The sequence below is a fragment of the Tyto alba genome, unplaced genomic scaffold, assembly GCF_018691265.1.
Source record: "Tyto alba isolate M040663 unplaced genomic scaffold, T.alba_DEE_v4.0 Super-Scaffold_1, whole genome shotgun sequence".
Classification (NCBI taxonomy): Eukaryota; Metazoa; Chordata; class Aves; order Strigiformes; family Tytonidae; genus Tyto; species Tyto alba.
Window position 1 is genome coordinate 8,756,894 of NW_024881261.1, and position 18,974 is coordinate 8,775,867.

Below are 18,974 nucleotides of genomic sequence, written 5' to 3' on the forward strand. Positions count from 1 at the left end.
AATGAGCAGGGAATATCAGATGGAAATGATGGAAAGACGGGCACAAGAGTGGCCAGCTGGCCCTATTCATACTTGTTCACTCTCTGGCACGCAAACACGCCTCCACACCCATCCCACCCCTTCATCCTGCCAGGCCAGAAAGAAAGGTCTCGCTCTTCTTTTCACACAATGGGAGCAAAAGAGCTGCAAAGGCTTCGAAGACAAAAGGGTCTGCAGGGGGGATATTTTAGGAAATGCAGAGTGTGCTGGAAGGGGTGGATAAACAAGCCTTCACGATGCACTTGCTTGTGTTGATGACTAGAAACCACAAAAATTATTTCAGCATTTACTCATATTCAAACTGAGGCTTAACAAATGAATCTATTACGGGCAAAGAGCAATCACACCCGCCTGCAAAACACTGCTGCACAGCAAAGGGCAGGCCAGAGCCTCCTACTATTTTAAGGCAAAACAGTTTCAGCTGCGGTTACCTCAGAGGGGAGAAGCAAGGCTTGAGGGCAGCATGCAAGAAGGAAAGATAGGAGTGGTAAAAGTGCACGTTAACCCAAGATGAAAGGGCTCATCTTTCAGGCCTGAAAAATACTTTCCCAAGTGATGCAGCAGCAGATCAGTGTCCTACATGTTCACCATCAGGTTTTGGCAGCTCCAGAAGGGGCTGGAGTTGCATGGGGTGCTGCAAGCGGGAGGAGATGTTTAGCTGTCCTGGCATCGTTTGCTGCTCAGATGATCTGTGGTTCTGGAGGTGGGAGGGAAAGGTGGCAGAGTCTGTATCGGAGCGTCTAGCAGCTCAGCTTGGGTTCCTGGCCCACTTAGTGAGGTTGCCTGGATTTAGGAGTCACTCTGCTGCTATTAGGGTCCTGTGCATAAAGTGCTGCAGGTACTTCAGCTCTTGCAGTGCCAACTCCTGAGAGTTTAACTAGTTCAAAGACACAGAGTTGGGGAATGTGATGTACAAAAGCAATCACAGTATTTGACAGTGCAAGTTAGCATTAGGCTTTCCTTCTACCTGCTTTCCCCCTTTCTCTATGCCACCACAGCACCAATGCCGTGAAAGAGGAGAATACGGAGGGAGGGACGGCACTGCAGCCTCCATACAAGAGGTACGGTGCCATGACAAACTCGTGCGCGGCAGCCTCTCCAAGGACAGATGAAACCAAGCTGTGTTCGACACCACTAAGCAGCCAGCTATGCATGAGCAGATGGGTTCTATTGTGTGCGTTGTCTGTGGGTTTGATTTTTAGGTTTTCTCTATTTGATTTTTTTTTTTTTTCCTTCACTTTTAGCTGTTACTATTCACACATAAGCTCCCTTTGACAACTGCCTTCTAGACTGTGAGATAATGACAATGGGACTTCTGCTGGACAGAGGCAAACTGGGTAAGTTAGTACCAGGGGTCTGCTTAGAAAGTGCACAAACATAAGCCACTGTGGCCATATTGTCCTTCTTCCACATGTATATATTATACCATTAATAAAGAATGATGCCTCATAGCATCTCTTGTGACAGAGAGGACCAGTGTCCTCATGAAGAAACTGTGTTCTCTCTCCACTGATCTGGATGCTAGGTGTTAAACAAACAGCGCCCACCACACCAGGCAATTTGTCTGACTTTTGGTAGGAATGTTAGTAAGGTCTAGTGATACCCAGAAAAGTAGGGTTATCTTCTTTTAATGACATTTATAGAATAATTTCAGTTAAATGGGTTGAGTTACGCAGAGACATTTTAAATGACACTCTAGTAAGCAGATGAAGAAAGCTGTTTGTCTTCTTCAAAGCAGGCATGTTAGAGGAGGCAAACTGGCTAGCTTCCCACTAGTTTTCTTAGAGCTGCAGATCCAGTGTGCCATGAAACCAGTAGAGGGTCTCAGCTGTCTAGGACGTGGCTTTTGAAAGGTGGTCTTAACCATTTTCCAATCATGCTCCTACAGTTCTCCAAACCACTCTGCCCAAGTACTCAGCCAGCCCCAACACTTGCACAGCTCCTGTGTATTGGCAACAAAACCTGTCTGTGTTATTGTCTGCTTCATGCTGAATTCTGTTTTACATTCAGAGACAGGAGTATGATTTCCTGAAACAATTTTTTGGTTACAATAAACTCAATTGTTTTGGTGATACACATATCCATTTTTGGCCCTGAATACAAATTACACTGCCTAATTCTGCATTGCCAAATTTTTTTTATCTATATTAATTACAGACTAACAGCAGAGCAACAGCCAGGAACAAGCCAAAATAGGCACTGGGAAATGTTCCGAAGTAATTGTGTAGAAGGTTTTTTTGTTTGTATTTTTTTGTTTGGTTTGGTTTGTTGTTTTTTTTTTTTTTTTTCCAAAGTGGACACTAGAAAATATGTTGCTTTGAGGTAGAAAGCATAACTCACAGAGTCTTTAATAAAAAATACATTTATGTTTTGTAGCATTATAAAATTGACTGGTAGTTGGTTGCTTTAGAAGGACCCAGCATCCAGGCCTCTGAATTGCTGTTGTATATATATATTTTTTTTTTTTAAAAAAAACAACATTCCACCAACATTCTTAGTGATGTTCGCTAAACAGATGATATTTATCTCTGTGTTTGCAAGTGTGCTACATCCCTCTTGCTTTCAAAGGATACATTAATGCAAAAAAAGAGAGGCAGTAGCGAAACTGTCTCACAAAGTGCACACACAGATATACAAGCATAAAAAACAAAAATTTAAAAATAAATCTACATTCACCAGTCCACTGCTGGCTTCATTCTGGAGTGGAGAGGCTTCAAAGGTAGTACTAACTGGGCTGAGCAGTGATATTTGCCTGTTTGTCAGAGGTCAGAATCTGGTGGCTATAAATACAGTTCAGCTTTTATTTGTCTCCAAAACAATATTTGTCAATACTGTAGTGCTGTTTTGAGCAGATCAATGGCTGCACATAACTCACTACCCAAGGGCTTTATTATTAATACAAATGTAGGTAGGCTAAATATTGAGTGACATTATTAGAAAAGGAGTGTCCTTCCCTGTCTGACTTTGATGTCAAATGAACTTAAAGCTCACTAGCACATAGGATGCTGCTCGTACTTGCAAGAAACTGTCTCTCCCTTTTTGCCTGTCATGGGAATTGTGGAATAAACTAAGGAAGATTATTCAAACTGAGTTTGGGAGTGCTAGAAACCTGAGTTAGCATACAGACAGAAGTTTGTCTTCTTGGATGAAAGGCTGAGTCATCTCTGTTCAACCTCTTCAGTGAGATGGAATTAGACCAATTTGCAAAAGGCTCCAGAACCTTCGTCCTCTTTAAACATAGCACGTGGGGATGTGACATAATTAAGAACTAGCATGTCCTGGTGACCTTGTTTTAAAGTAATGTCTCATTTCAGAAAAAGAAAGAAACACATGGAAAAAAAAAAAATACTGCTGAAGCAGGAGACTTCTCCACTGACAACCTGGTTTTACCCCCGACATTGCAACCCTTGCACATTGGGGTCTACACAGATGTTACACTGACACGTTAATCTGACCTGAAGTTGGACACAAGACCTCTCAGTGCAGCCCAATGCCTGCTGCACCTCAAATGCCACCACTTGCTCCAGCCCCAGTGGGCATCAGAGGCAGCCAGCTGCGAAGCCAAGGGAGCTGCTTTCCAGGCACACAGCTGGCTGCAGAAACAGGCGTCCTGTCAGGTCTGGTGGTGCCCAAGTATCTGATATGTGATTAGGCAACTGACTGATGAGCCGTACTGTGTTATTCCCTTAAATAATATTTAAACTGAGCTCATAAAAGAAATCTTGTTGACCAAAAAAGAGATAAATAGCCACGTAGAATGCCCCTTGGTTGCTAGCATGTTAAGGTGCTGTGAGATTTTTCTCCTGAAGTGAGCGTACACATACACATTTAGATAACTTTTTTATAACCAATTTTTATAATAAACAAGACAATCTTGTGCTTACTTGAAATGTAGCAGTGAAATTTTTAAAAATGCCACCCAGTATAGAAAAGGAATATCTTTCAGCTGAAGAACACAAAATTTGTGTAGTGGGGGGGTTTCTCTTATGATTACAGACTGTCTACACTTGACAATAACTTAACTTTCAACACCCAGTGACATTAATTTCACTTGACTTCCTGTCTTAAGGTCAAAAGCATTAATCAGCACTTCTATCATTAGCTCAGTTTCCTTTTCTATTAAGCGATTATGATCACTTACTATTAATGAGTCGTGAAGTTTTAATAAATTTTTGCTAGTGTGAAATTGCTAAACAGTAATTATGGCATATACTGTATGGACGGTTTGTTCCACAATGTACATTTTGCTTAATGTTGGTTAGAAACATCTAAAAAAAACAACAGAAAATAATTAACTAGTTACACCTGAGGATGTAGAATGGCCTTTTTCACCACATTTATAGTCAATAAAAAGACAAAGCAGGTCATTTTTTTTTTGTCATTGCTGGAATTATTGTATTTCTGGACCTTGTGACTTTTGAGGTTCTTTATATGAAATGGCACTGCCAAGGATGCTTACTAAACAGGAGATGAAAGAAAATATCACATCTTTTAAGAGCTATTGTTTTAACTTGCGTTATATTTCTACTGTTCTGGCATTGAAACAATGAGGTTAAAAAACAAAAGCCAGACCCTCTCCGTTAATATAGAAGAGAAATAACACAGCAAGACCCATTGCCAAAAAGTAATATCTGAATACTGGCTTGGCTTTCCCATAGCTTGCCATTACTCACAGACACATCTAAACAACCAGTGCCAGATGCTCATTTGGAACTTGGCTGAGGTTTTTATTGGTTAACCGACTTTTTTAAACACTCATCAACCAGGAGCTGGACTAACAGTGGCTGATGAACTGGAAGGTAACTCTGAACATGGCACATATCAAGAGAGTATATTAAAGAAAACAAAGGAGATTGCAGCGATAACAGTTTCTCTACTAACTGCCCCCTGTTCTGGTTTACTGACATCAATGACAATTGATGAGAAGACTCTATCTTCTAGAGTAACTGCAGATGTACTCCCTTTTGTACTGAGGCTGGATTTTCTGAACCTCCCAATGAAGGAATAGAGTCAACTGAGGCACACTGGCTTCATTGATTGCTATTTCTGTGACATTGCACCCCTCTTACAGCAGTTGGGTCCTTAAAAAATGTGAGATTAAATCCTTTTGAGAGTTTGTTGCTCTACTGATAATAACACACATAGAGTGGAAGCTATATTGTCTGTTTTGAAAGCTCTGTCTGGGAAGCCATCTGGGTCAGTACTGTCCCTTTTCAGCGAATCTCATCAAACTGGTGCTGAAAAATTGAAGATGGTTCTGAGAAGAGACAAAAGGACAATTCTAAGACTCTGAAAAGCATGGCTAACAGTAAATCTCATCACAAAAACATTATGTATTTTCTGGAAGACTGATTATAAGTACCTAACAAGGAACAGAAATTAGAAAATAGAAAGTTTTCTATCCAATAGACAAAGCTTTAACAAGGCTGGCTGGCTGGATTTTAAATCTAGACCAGTGTCACATTTCTAGAAGAGAAGGTAAGTAAACATAGGAACAAGTAAACAAGATTTGTATTGTGTTCTCCACCACTGAACAAAATCTTTAAAACCAGACAATGTGTTTTTCCCAGAGAAAAGCAGTGTTCAAAGAATAATTTGGGGATGTCCTACACCATGCATAGTGCCAGAGGACAGGCTCTTAGTCTGTAATAGGTAAACCCATTTCGCTAGTATATAGTTCTGTAGTGTTTGGGGTTTCTACTTTGAGATGTCAGAATAGAGTCTTTGCACTGACTTCGAAGATTCTTTGTATTCTAAGAGACAAGAACAAGACACTATTCTTCTGGTTATTTCACCCATGGAGCAATCACAGCAGATCTTGAGACAGTATGTGTATGCATTGGAAGGCTGGCACTGTGTAGTTCTGCAAAATGTCTTGTATTGGTTGACTCCTGTACCGGAGAAGGATAACACCTGAAGGGTGCAGTCAGAGATACTGCTCCAACAAGTATTCTGTCATACCACTGTAGAACCAAGTGGCATGATTCACAGCTGTATTTCAGTTCAAATCCAGTGTTAGTCTGTCAGAAATTGAACAGGTCCTCTCTTTCCATTATAAAAATGGTGAATGCTCTGGATCAGTAGAAATGAATGTCTTGAATAGCCTAGGTTTAAATAAAAGTAAAAATAAAAATAAACTAATCAGTTTCATGTGTCTTCAGCAAAAGCTGTGGCATTGTAAACAGCAGTTCTGTCCAAAGTACACAGTTGCACCATACTGCTGGAACAAGGTCATAACTTTATTGATAGCTGAGTGACCATCTGTCTTTGCAGACATTTCAGTATCATCTCCTTGGAGAGTTATAAAGCAATATTGATCCATACTGGAGGAGCTGTATCGCTCACCAGCAGTTACTGGGATCCCTGCCTGTATGACTTGTACTGATATGAGGAAGATTATTAAAACATTAATTCATATCTCTTGTCTTCATCTTCCTGGCCTGATTCTCACAATGTTCATTACTAGGTAATGTGCATTTATATCATCTAAGTTTTATAACTCTCTGAGGATACTTTGGGTCAAAAATGAGCTTGAGATTCCAGGGCACAAGAGAAATATAATTTTTATCTGAAGGAACAACAAAGTGTAGGGAGAATTATGACCAGTAAAAGTCATCATAGCCAAGTATCTACTGAAAGCAATTTTACTTTAATTGCACCTTAAACTGACAGTTCCTGAATATGTAGAAAGGTCAGTAATTGCTTTGTGGGGATTTGCAAGGAGCCACTGAACAGTACCTTGGCTACATGTACTGTATAGGATTACTAGGAAATCCCAGTCATGCAGCCAGTTAACTTAGAACACATGGTAATTCCTATAATCAGATTTGTTGTATAAAGATTAAGCAATCTCAAGAATGAGTGAGCGACTGGATCATTAACACCTTTCCCTCGTTCATTAAAGGTGCCGGGACTCTTTAATAAATGTGACTGGTACTGTTACAACACAGTGGGTTCCTTGCTCGATAGTTGAGGTGCATGACACAACATTCCCATTTGTGTAGCCACACTCTGAAAAGGCCCCTTGGGCAGCCAAAGCAGGTGCAGCAACATGTGGGGCTTGAGTCAATGGCACGATGACATTTCCAGCACTGTCAGGATTTGAGCCCTAAGCTTCTCCAACAAACATCCTCAGTACCTAGGGACCACTGAAAATGCAGGCTTGATCCAGTTTTCAGGGTTGGCAGTGGCTGAATAAGGGCTCAACACACTAAAACTGGGCTCGGAAACTTAAAGCACTAAGGATGGGAGTGAGTCTAGGCACATATGTCTTTTAAAGAAGGAAACACAAACACCTCTTGGAGGTAACAGGCAGGTCACAGGACAGCTTTTTGCCCATATGTAAAAGGAGATGATAAACATGACAGGCCTTTAATGGAAAGTTGTCACCGGCCATATGGTGACGTCTGGCTGGGGGGTGAGATTGTTCGACCAAGCAAGTGACACTAAGGCAAAGTCAGAGCTAGTTTCAAAGCTCATTCCTCACATTTGACAAGGGTTTGTGTTGCCAGCTTCATTGTTTCCTCTCTCTACACTACTTTCTGTCTATTCTTTCCATGTCTTTGTACTCAATTACTGGATGGTGGAGTATCTCTAGGTTTAAAATAACAGTATATACATGCCATAAAGTCACATTTTAGAGCAGATTTCAAGGCGATAATATTCCCTACACTTGCTCAGCGATAAAGCTCTATATTTTAATCCTCTTCAGTTTTGAAGCACTTTCAGTCCATTAGAGCCACATAAATACAGGCACAAAACAATAACAGGCTACAAATCATTACATTTGCACAGCCAGACCTAAATAAATATGATCCAATTGATGACTTGAAAAACTGAGAATAGTCCAAAGTTTCCAGAGTAAAATGCCAGTGATGAAATAACATTCAATTGCATGCAAAAAACCCTGACCCTCTTGTCAGACGGCACACTCAGTGCAAGGTATTAGGAAGATATTTATCAACAAGGAAGGCCAATATTCTGACAAAGTAATGGAACAGTTAAAATTTACCCTGGTGTGAAGTGGGCACGGTTCAGCATTATTGTGGACAGTATGCTGATAAAGTGGGTTGTTAAGTGGAATGAGACACTTTCGGTTCAAATATTCAGCAACAATTTCTTGTGAAGCAAGCATTAGGCCTAGCAAGAACTTTACAAATAATACACAATAAAATCATGGTCTTCAGTTTGGAAATTGGTACTAAGCATACAGACATAAACTTACTTGCTATAATCACACATGATTGGTATCACTCCAAGGGACCCTCAGAAAGTCTATAGGAAGAGACAAGACAGAAGGAATTACAACTTCTATTCATTTTGCCTGGTATATCTCACATGTTTCTGCTCTGTAGCTGGTTTGTTGATAAACAGCAGCAGATACTTCAAAAGTTCATACTTCAAACACATGGGAAAGAAAACCAAGAAAAGAAGAGAGTGTTCTGTTCAATTTCAAATTATAAGCAATAAAGTCCATTGGATTCAAATCCCAAGTAGCAATTTAAAGTTCAAGTCATTTTATACCACAATATTCCTCTCTTGCTTAGACTTATCAACACCTGCCACAAATTAACATCTTATTGCATCAACCATTAGTAATGTGCACAAGCATAGGAAGGAATATACAAATGAGTAAAGGGCAAAAGGCAAAGCAGGCATGAGAGGAATGGCTCCTCTCTACCTCTGACAAGCAGGTAGAGCCTGCTCTTACATAGCAATTCAAACTGATGTTCATTCCTTCTTTTGTACAATGAAAATATTCTGTTAAACAGTAGATGTGGCCATGTTTCACACTAGTCAAAGTCTATAAGAATATATGATAATAATCGGTGGATTTGGATTAAATAATTTGTATATGAAATGGGTTTTGTTTTGCTTTTTTCTTCTGTCATATGACCTTCTGTTTCTATGAGAAATAGAGGATTGAAAGGCCTGGGAACTGTTCCATCGCTTTTGGGGTTCAAAGCCTCAGACAGATCCGAGGCATCCCCTCTCTTCCTAGTGCAGCTGCCTCTACTTGAGTCTTCTTCTGTGGAAAAAATTGAAATAAAATTTAAAAATATAAAATAAAATAAAATAAAATAAAATAAAATAAAATAAAAAATAAAATAAAATAAAATAAAATAAAATAAAATAAAATAAAATAAAATAAAATAAAATAAAATAAAACAAAAAGATTCCCCAAGGGTGAAAATGTTGGATTGGTCTATGCATATTTATGCATGTACCTTTACATTTGATGGATTCTAGCCCCACTGTTTCCTCCACAAAATATAAGGTTTACCTCTGGGTTACCCCCTCAAAATTTACCCTAGTGATTCAGTTATTTTCAGCAAAATAAAACAAAGCCCCCATAGCTTTTTAATCTAGACAGTACTCATTTACAGTATTCGTAAGAGCTCTTTAGTGCTAAGGCACACACCTTTGTGTGCTTACCCAACTGTCTTGAGAGGCAGGAAAATGTTCTTAAATCCATTTTATGGATGAGGACATAAAAGTTCAGTCTAAATAGGGATTAAATTGCAGTTCGTAGCCAGCCTCTCAGAAGGAGATGTACATACAGTATTTGCTCTCCACACTGCCTAGGCCCAAAGATGACTTAATTCAGTCAGCACCTTCATCTGGACTCCAGAGCTCATTAAGCACTTTTTCATGCTGGGACGCTGGCTGGATGGAGCAGAAAGGCACCCGTCTCCCACTAATGTGCTATCATACCTGAGGGATACACAGGAAAACACCTCAACTCTGCCCAGTTTCTCAATGGAAAACATTGCTAGAGTGGGCTGCTGTGCTGGTGCTGTCTTCTACTGCTAATTTCTGTTTCTTAAAGACCTCCACAAAACGTGGGTAACCCAGAGAACAGGCCCTGCTTGACCCAAAGAAGTTCAAACTCATACTATGTCCAACCACATGGCTGTAACCAAAGCCAGGCACGGTCATGTTACATTCCTGTGCTGAAGCTGGTTTGGAAAGCAATGCCAATTGACCTAGTTGTTATTTTCTTGTATCTGGTAACCCGCAGTGAATTCCTCATCTGAGGGTTTCAAAATTCACAGAAACCACATAGAATATCCATTGAAATCGGAGAGAATGTATATACAAGTGTTAATCAGTATAATAAATGTTGTACAAACTACAGCAGGATTATGACCACTGTTTTCCTTCTCCAGGGAGAAAGAATATGGATACATTCAAAGACAACTGATGCCTTCATTCTTAATTGGTTTTATTTCCTTTTGCATGACTACACATAAGAGATGGATTGTCTGCAGTGAATTGTGTCTCTGAAAGATTCCCTGAGTGGCTCTATCCTACAGAAGAAGCAGTTAAGGCATATGCTAAAATGATAGTCCAGACAAAGAACATAACTATCATTGGTGCATACTTTAATCACTTTAGGAATATTATCTGGTATCATATAACTCACGTTACATGACAGCATTCTGAAAAGGACAAGATAAAAGGTTAACGCGTGAAAATCCATTTTTTTAGCAGCCCTTTTTGACTTCTCAGAGAAGTTTGCAGGCATTCTGGAGTCGGTCCATCAGCTTTAGGGATCCCCACTGTGTTTATCGATGTAGTTCAGCTCAGTGTATAGCAGCAATACTCCAATTATCTTGGAAGGAACTGTACTGGATGCTCCACAACTCACATGTATGGTACCCCAAAATAGTCATAGTGCATGCAAATGCTGCATTTTCTTGTACAAGTATTATCTCAATGAACCTAGAGGCTTGAAAGGCATTAAGATTTTGTCTCAATGTCTACGAACTTTCTTCATGGAGAAATTGTCCCAGTTCTTGTGAACCATTGCAATCACACTGGGACAATCCTCACTGTGAACAAGGAAGGACACTGTCTTTACTAGTGGAGCTCATCTTGGTTTTAACAAAGCAGAGGTGTAGCAGCATGCCCAAACCATCCACATCATTCTGCAGAAAAAAAAACCCATACTACGTTTCTGGGAAGTTCTTAATATTGTGGGAGGCTGCCTTTTTATTCATAAGATCTTGAATTCACTATGCCTTTCCTCTGCAACACAGAAGGTTATTAGAACAATTTCCCTTCTGTTCATTTAATAAAACCACTCATCAGGAATCATTAATTAAAAATTCATCCTTTGAACTCTCAATTTGGAAAAAATAAAAGAATTCCAACTAGTTTAGCTCTCTCAGGAAATGAGGCAAGATGAAAGGAGTACAGGCACGATATGGAAATGCATTGATAAAGGACCTGTGGGACAAATGAAGTCATCAGCCCAAAGAGAGGAGAAGAATCAGTGAGCAAACTCCAGAATGAAGATGCTTTTGGCTTAGGTTTGAGACATTTTAAATGCTTCTAATCTTCAGAGGCTAAGGCATTCAAAGCTAGCTGAAAGCCAGATCTTCTAGACACCTCTTATCACTAGTCACTTCTGAGAAGACAGTTTTGTTTTGCTGTCTTCAGCCCGTGCTTTCTCCTGGGCTTTGATTCTGTCATTAAGGCTGCGTGTTCCGTCTGTGAGAATGGAATTGTATGTTATGCACACCACTTGCAGAAAGCTGACCAATATTTCTGTAGAAGAAAAGCATGCATATAATAATTTTCAAATGGATTCTGGAAGTGACTCTATTCACAGTAGACAAATCAAGCCTAGAAGCCCAGGATTAATGATATGATAACTAACTGACAAAAAAAATTCTTTCTACCCTTGCTAATGGAAGCAAGTAGACAAATAGGCATGAAACGCTATATAATTTGTGAGATGAAATGCTTTCTTAAACTTTGCAACTAAGAAAGAGAAAAATAATGCAAAGAGAAGAAGAAACAGAAGGTTGTTAATGGACTTATCTCCACAATTTCTGTTGGGAAAATTAAATTTAGCAGTGTTCTCCTTGTGAAATTACTTCCTTCCCCTGCCAGTAATTTTCATAGCATGTATCCCCAGGTATGTCTTTTTTCTGATTAAAATAAGTGCTTGCTGACATTGACCAATCTACTGATCAATAGATGTACCCTTAGTAGCTCTCAGTTGTTACCCTCTTGTCCTGCATGGAAGCTGAGGTTCCATCATACAGCCATCCATTCTGATTCAAAGCAGCCCCAAACTCAACAAATTTTCCTATGGATACAGAACAAACGGATCTAAAAAGATGTGACCTTCATCTATCAAAACAGCTACCATCTGGAGACCATAAATGTTGTGATCCTATCTAGCATAAGCTTCTGCACAAGCATGCAAATTGAAGTAAATTTTAGTAACTTGGGCATAATGAGGTTCAACAATGTTTTAGTTAAATAATTGTTAAAATTATAGGTTACAAGACAGAAAGTAAGCCACTATCCCCATTCACCCTCTAAAAATGAACATAAGGAAAAATAAAAATTCATTAAAGGTCATCTTATATAATTATTCCTTCTTGTTTCCTACTATTCCTCCACTGTTTATGATTTCTCAGGATCTGTGTTCAGTGGACCCCATTCTTTGTCACATTGTGTCACATGTGTCCAGATGTCTTATGTTTCCTAGCAGTGCCTGCAACTCCTAGATACCATGAGATGAACATCTGAATTAGCACAGACATTCTCCCAAGGAACGCTATGTCGTGAATAGCCTTAGGCCTTTGTAATGCACCCAGCTTCTTAGGAAAGCACATGCATACACTCATTCCCGTGCAGCCAAGGGGCTGACATCAGGTGGCATGCAGCGAGAGCTGGGTCATTGCACTGCATCCCTGTGCAGCAGCAAGCCCAGCCTTGGAAGTCTCCACTCCCCTGTTACTCGTTCTGCACGTCCCCTCCTGATCCCCCGTGTCTGCTATGCCTCACTTGTGCCATTGTGATTGTTTGTGGAGCTGAGCTGTAACCTGGATTCCTGAAATGAACAGCCTGAAAAATAACTGTTAATAATAAACTGTTGTATCAACACAGCTGAGGGATGATGAACTGCAAGAAGGTAGGTGGGAATTGGCTAGGGGGAAAATGCATCTTCGGCCAGCTTTGCTGCTGAAACCCATATCTCCCTGATTGCTCCTCTCAGTTACAGCAGGGGTGTTAGTGAAGTAGCATCGATGGGATATTAAGATATTAAGAAGCTGGTACATGGGGACATTTAAACCTTTTATTGCTGTTACTGCTGTGAATTTAAATAACATACTGCTTTCTGCTACACTTTCTTATGGTACCTTTGAGGACGACAGGGAATTCAATGCCAGATCAGCCTGTGATCTCTGTAGTCCAGTGCCTTGTTGTAAACACTGGCCAGCAAGACATTTCTAAAGAAAGTCTTTACAGCCCAAAGTTGCAGTTGTAAATGAACCTGTTGCCTGTGAGGTTTCTTACCAGCCACGGTGGCCTGAAAGTGTCTTAAGATTATCACGAACACCCTGATCTTTACAGAAGGGCTCATACATAGTTTACTGTTTTAAAGGCATGTCACTGGTACAAAGAATACAAATAATCAAAAAATCAGTAACACCGAGGCCAGATAAACTCTGCTGTTTCATTTCATTTCATTTCAGATTTTGAAGCACAGGTCATCTTACATATTTGCATTCCCATCATTATGCTTTGAGAGACATGGCTATGGATATGTTTGCCACCACACCTAAACTCAAGGCTTAAAGAGCTGACTGTCCAAATAGACTAGAAAAAGAAATACGCTTATCCTTACTTTACAGATAGAGATCTAAGACAAAGAGAAATGAGGGACCTAACTCAGGTCATACAAAGAGTCAATAGTAGGAATTGAACAAGATTGTCTGAATCATGCCCAGTGCGCTAATGTCTTGACCTTTATACCACGGCATTTACACTTCCATAGGAAAGAGTTATATAGATGGCTGAGGGAAAGCAGTGTACAGACAATTAATTATGTTTTACCTGCCCTTTCTTTCCTTGTCCCCAGTCACCTCCTGGTCCCACAGCCTGAATCATGAATTCCTGAAGAATTTTCTTCATTGAGGGAATCTATACATAGAAGATAAATAGAAGCTGGAGGAAAAATGCCGAGATGATAGAGTAGGTGGAGGAGGTTTTCTATGCTACTAATGTATTTCAATATACTTCTCATCTGAGCTCTGTGCAGCTACTCTGAAGAAAGAGAGGAAAAAGCCTGTATATTTGGCTTTTTCCTCTAGATAACAACTGTAGACAGTTGATGCTGAAGAGAGAGTATCCCAGATCTTTAAAGAATGACTGCTAAAGAAAGTTTTATTAAAAGTAACTGGAGAAGAAAAACCCTCTGCTTTATTTCTTGCTCTGAGAACTCCAGACATTCCCTAGTAGGTGCAACAGACCTCAGGAGACATTTGCAGTGGTAACTAATGGTTGAGGGGGCCAGTGGGGATTTCTTAAAGCACTGTTGGGATTTAGAAGCATAAGTCCCACTGACATGTATTACATTCCTTAGATTTGCTTGAAATGCCACACCACAATTAACACCTGGAACAGCAGATTTTGTGCATTATCCTTCATAACTGCAGGTGATGTTGGATTACATTTAATTTTTTATTACACTAAGAGATTTTTTACTTGTTCTAGGAATGAAGTTCTGCTTTGTCAGCTCTTCCGAGTCCAGAGCTTATGTTACTAAGGGCTCTCAGGCATGGGGTTGCTGTGACTTGGACCATACACTCACCAGAAACTCCCATTTACAGTCTCCCTCCATATTCTTTCTCCTTAGTGATACCATCTCTCCACTGTCTTCTCAAAAGACACTGAACTGAATAACAACATATTTAGCCCTCAGTGCCAGGTACGCTGAATTGTGTTGGATGCTGCTCTTTGATTTACAATTTTGTGTAAAGAAATTCAGCACCAGTTCTAGCCTGCACAATCTCTTTGTGCTCTACCATGCTCTCCCTTGCGTGGATGAAAACCGTAAGATATACAAAGGGAATCACAAGTGCCACTGGCTAGAATAGCTTGTTAAAAAGTTTACATCTGGCACAAAGGCATATGTGCACATGCAGACTGTACTATCTGCTTCTTACATAAATCCCATTTGGGAAAAGAGAAACTGTAACAGAAGAGTTGCTGCTTAGTCAGTATCTTGACCTTCACGTGGGGAGCCATGGATCTTTCCTGACATCGGTCATCTGTATGTTGAAGAAGGCTTTGAACAGCTACAATTCAGACACTGATCCCACTAATCCTGCTAATCCCATGCCCTGATGTGCTTCATTAGCCTGTGAAAAGACTTTCACAACTAGTGGCACTCTACGCTTCAGACAGGTGGTGCATACATTTCCCCAGACCCAGCCAAACAAAGTTGGAACAGCAAAAGTTTCAGGCAAAGGAGCTACACGGTGATTGTGCTAACCCATGAAATGGGCTTCCTGGATGCCCATGGAGGTCGGTCTTGTTTGTATCTGCACACAAAAGTCACTGTCAATCTCTGTGGCAGCTACAGGTTTTCATGGAAGAAACTTACTGTCTCATGCCACTGTTAAGAGCAGAGGGAGCCAGCTCTGTCACTGGACTATCTGCTGATGTACAGATCCAGCCTTCACTTTAGACCCACAAGTTTCAGCAACAGCTTTTACATGGAGATACATGGCCAACATGGACCAGATACAGTGACTACAGTAGTGGAGTGAGAATAACAACTTCATTTCTCTTTGGCTCTCATTTGGCACTGCTAAGCACAAGTATGTATTACCTTAGCCCACAAATGGTGTGAGCTTTCAATTAAAAATGGCAAAGTCTGCGTGGGAACAGCAAGTGAAAGAATCATTTAATCTTAAGGAAACTTGTAGGTAGCTAAAAGAAGTGGAAAGATGCTGTGTGTGAATGCATGTGTGTATGTCTGAGAAAAGGCACACTCTTACTACTGATAAACTTTAAAATATGATTTACTCTGTGCAGGCAGCAGTCTCAGACATCAAAGCCTCAGACTCCGTGCAGTGTCAAAAAACCATGAAGCTTTTAGACTCAACCAAGCATCAACACCAAGCTGAGGCAGAAGCTTTTACTCTTGAGACCGCTGACTGAACGGATTAGATTAAAAAAAAAAAACACCTCAACTCTCTAAAACTGCTGGTAGAAAAATAAATGACTAAATGTATATTTGCTCAAGTACGTTTTTATTTATCCTGCTGCACTCTACACATCAGTATTTAAACTTGGTGCATTTTAAATGGAGGCTAAAAACAGCTGTATGTGCACTAGTCAATGGACTAATGATAACAAACGCATCCATCAGAGAAGATAAAGTTTTGCTTTTAATCAGGGAAATGAAACAATGACCAAGGTAATGGTGCATTAGGCATTTTCTCTCATACTGCAGAGTGAGTTGGCCTAGAGCTGTGCAGCAAGTTACAGCTCTTTCTTTTGTGCATGCATTTTTACAGAGCCACTGATGATCCACCCGGGGTTATTGTACCAGATGCGTGATCAGGAATGGATCCAGCAGCTGGGCAATGAGGGAAGGTGTTCTGCTGCCAGTGATATGATAGATCCTGGTAATTGAAGGGCAACAGATTACTTAAGCCCTTCTGCCTGTATAGTACAGCTGTGCCTAAAACTGCTATGGTGCCAAAAGGTGGGACCTCCTTGTGCTGAGCTCTGTCTGTGGTTGGAAAAAGCTCATTCAGCAAGGAGCATACAGATCTAAAGAGTCAATATAAATATTCATAATGTAACATAATTATAATTTATATTTTTAATTATGTATAATATAATTTATAATTTATATAATAATATAATATAAATAATATAAACATAATATAAAATTCTCTTTTATATTTCAATAATAAAACACAGCAGAGCTCTTAAAAAATTGTTTAAGACTTTTCCCTTCATTTTAGTGGAGTTACATACCTCAGTGACTCACAGAAACCATGCCAGATATCCACCCAAGCCTTTCACACAGTCTGTGAAAGAGATGGGAAATGACTACAGAGCCCTCTTGTAGGTATTCCAGTCATATATTCTCCTGAGCTGTATGGTTTCATCCTTAGATTTTGTCACCAAGTGACAGAACACTTGAGGAAGACATGACCGGAAAATCTCAGTTCAATATTTTGAACTTGTGGCACCCTCTACTCCTAATGTTTCTCTTGAAAAGGGAGTGAAATAAGTTTTATCTGGATTCCATACACTTGTATGAGAAGGTGCTGAACTGCTAATGGAGGACACTGTCTTGCTTTCAACAGTGTACTTGGGTTTACAAATAGCCTGCACCAGCTGGTGGGCTGCAGCTGAAATGATAGTCGGCATTAATGTTGCTTGCACAGCTTATCTACAGGTCTACTTTGAGAGTGTTTCATTATTTGGACCAGAATGGAGCTCCTAGTATTCTGCACAGAAAAGGATTTCCTCCTTTCTATCAAGATTTTACAGACTGATTTCATGTTAAAGGACACTGGTTACTCTTCTAATTTTTTTTCCTCTCTCCACGTGCTCACAGAGAGCAATCTCTCTGTGTGTACCTTCACGGCAAATTTGCACACTCCAGAGCCTCTCACCTCCAACCTGCCTAGGGCAAATTGGCAAAAAAAAGAAAAAGGCAAAAAACAACAACAACAAACAACAACAACAGAAATTGATTTCCTAGAATACAAAAGAAAACTGAATCTCTTCCTGTTGGTATGTAAGCCCTGTTGCTGACAAAGAACAAGATGGAACAGAAAACAAAGAGAAAGATAGACAATTGAATGAGGATCACAGGTAGGAGGCTGGCAGCCTGCAAAACTCCAGCTCTTCTGCCACTTATTAACACAAAGACCATTTAAGAGGCACTGCATTGTTATTTCTGTAGCAGGGCAGCAAACCAAGATTAGTGACATGGAACAAGTTGTCAATAGGCCTACAGATCTGCAGGAGGACTTTAATTGGGTAAGGACATATGTCAGGAGGGGGTGGAGGCTGAGTTCTTTTTATTAGCAAAAGATGTTACTAGGCATGGTAGCTTTTGAGAAGGAAAAATTTCTATTCCTTTGTCTCTTTTATCATAAAAATCTACTACATCACAAACCGTTCAGTTTTGCAATGAAAAAGTGCCTTTTGTGTCATTTATATTACCCTACTGTGCTCTTATTATTAGCAGTTTTTTTGCTTAAGAACAGCACTTGGAAAAACATGCTTTTAAGAGCTTGAAAACAGTCCCTGCAAAGCTTTCTTCCTTTGCTCCCACCCCAGAATCCCAATCAACAAGTGGATTTTGTATTCAGGCTCCCCCTTCCACCTACCCAGTCACTTTCGTGAAATATTAATTCCTCCACAGGTTCCCAAAAAAGCTATTGAAAAGCAGCTTGAGACACTTTACTCCCTCTAGGAAATACCCTTAGGGTGTCTGGAGAGCAGGAAAGCTAGGAGGTGAGAGGAAGGAAAAGCTATTGCCCTTTATGAAGGAATGCAGTATCTGAGAGACAGTCAAGAAAAGCCTGTCAGGACATGCAAATTTTCTTCACTACACTGAAGTCTCTTGTCTTTGAGAAATATGGGGGAAATATGTCAATCCTAACTCTCTCTCAAGAAAAGAGGATCTCATCTGAGCATGTGTCCTTTTTGAGTTCACAGATCCCGTACAACTGAGGAATGAAAAGTTATCACAAGCTCTGATTATAGACTAGAGCAGACAAATTTTGACCTTCAGCCAGCTATCCTGCTACATGCTACAATAAACATCTCTTCTCTGCCTTTCTTCCTTTTTTCACCGTATATTAAATTATTTTCATCAGTGAAAAGTGTTGGTCTATCTGAGCATCATGGGATAGACCAAATTTGGGAGATCTACCCTACCTCAAGAAATAGAGGGAGAAAGGCCAGGACTGTCAAGTGATGATCTCTACCTATTTAAGATATGAACAATAACAGTGAAACATTTTCACTGCCATCTTGCAAAGTACTCACGAACACAATTGTTTTGTTTAGTAGAGCAGTGCAGTTCTGTGCTGGTTCAGGTTGTGGAGTGGTTCTGGTGCATGCCAGCTCGGTAGCTTTTGAAGGTAGCT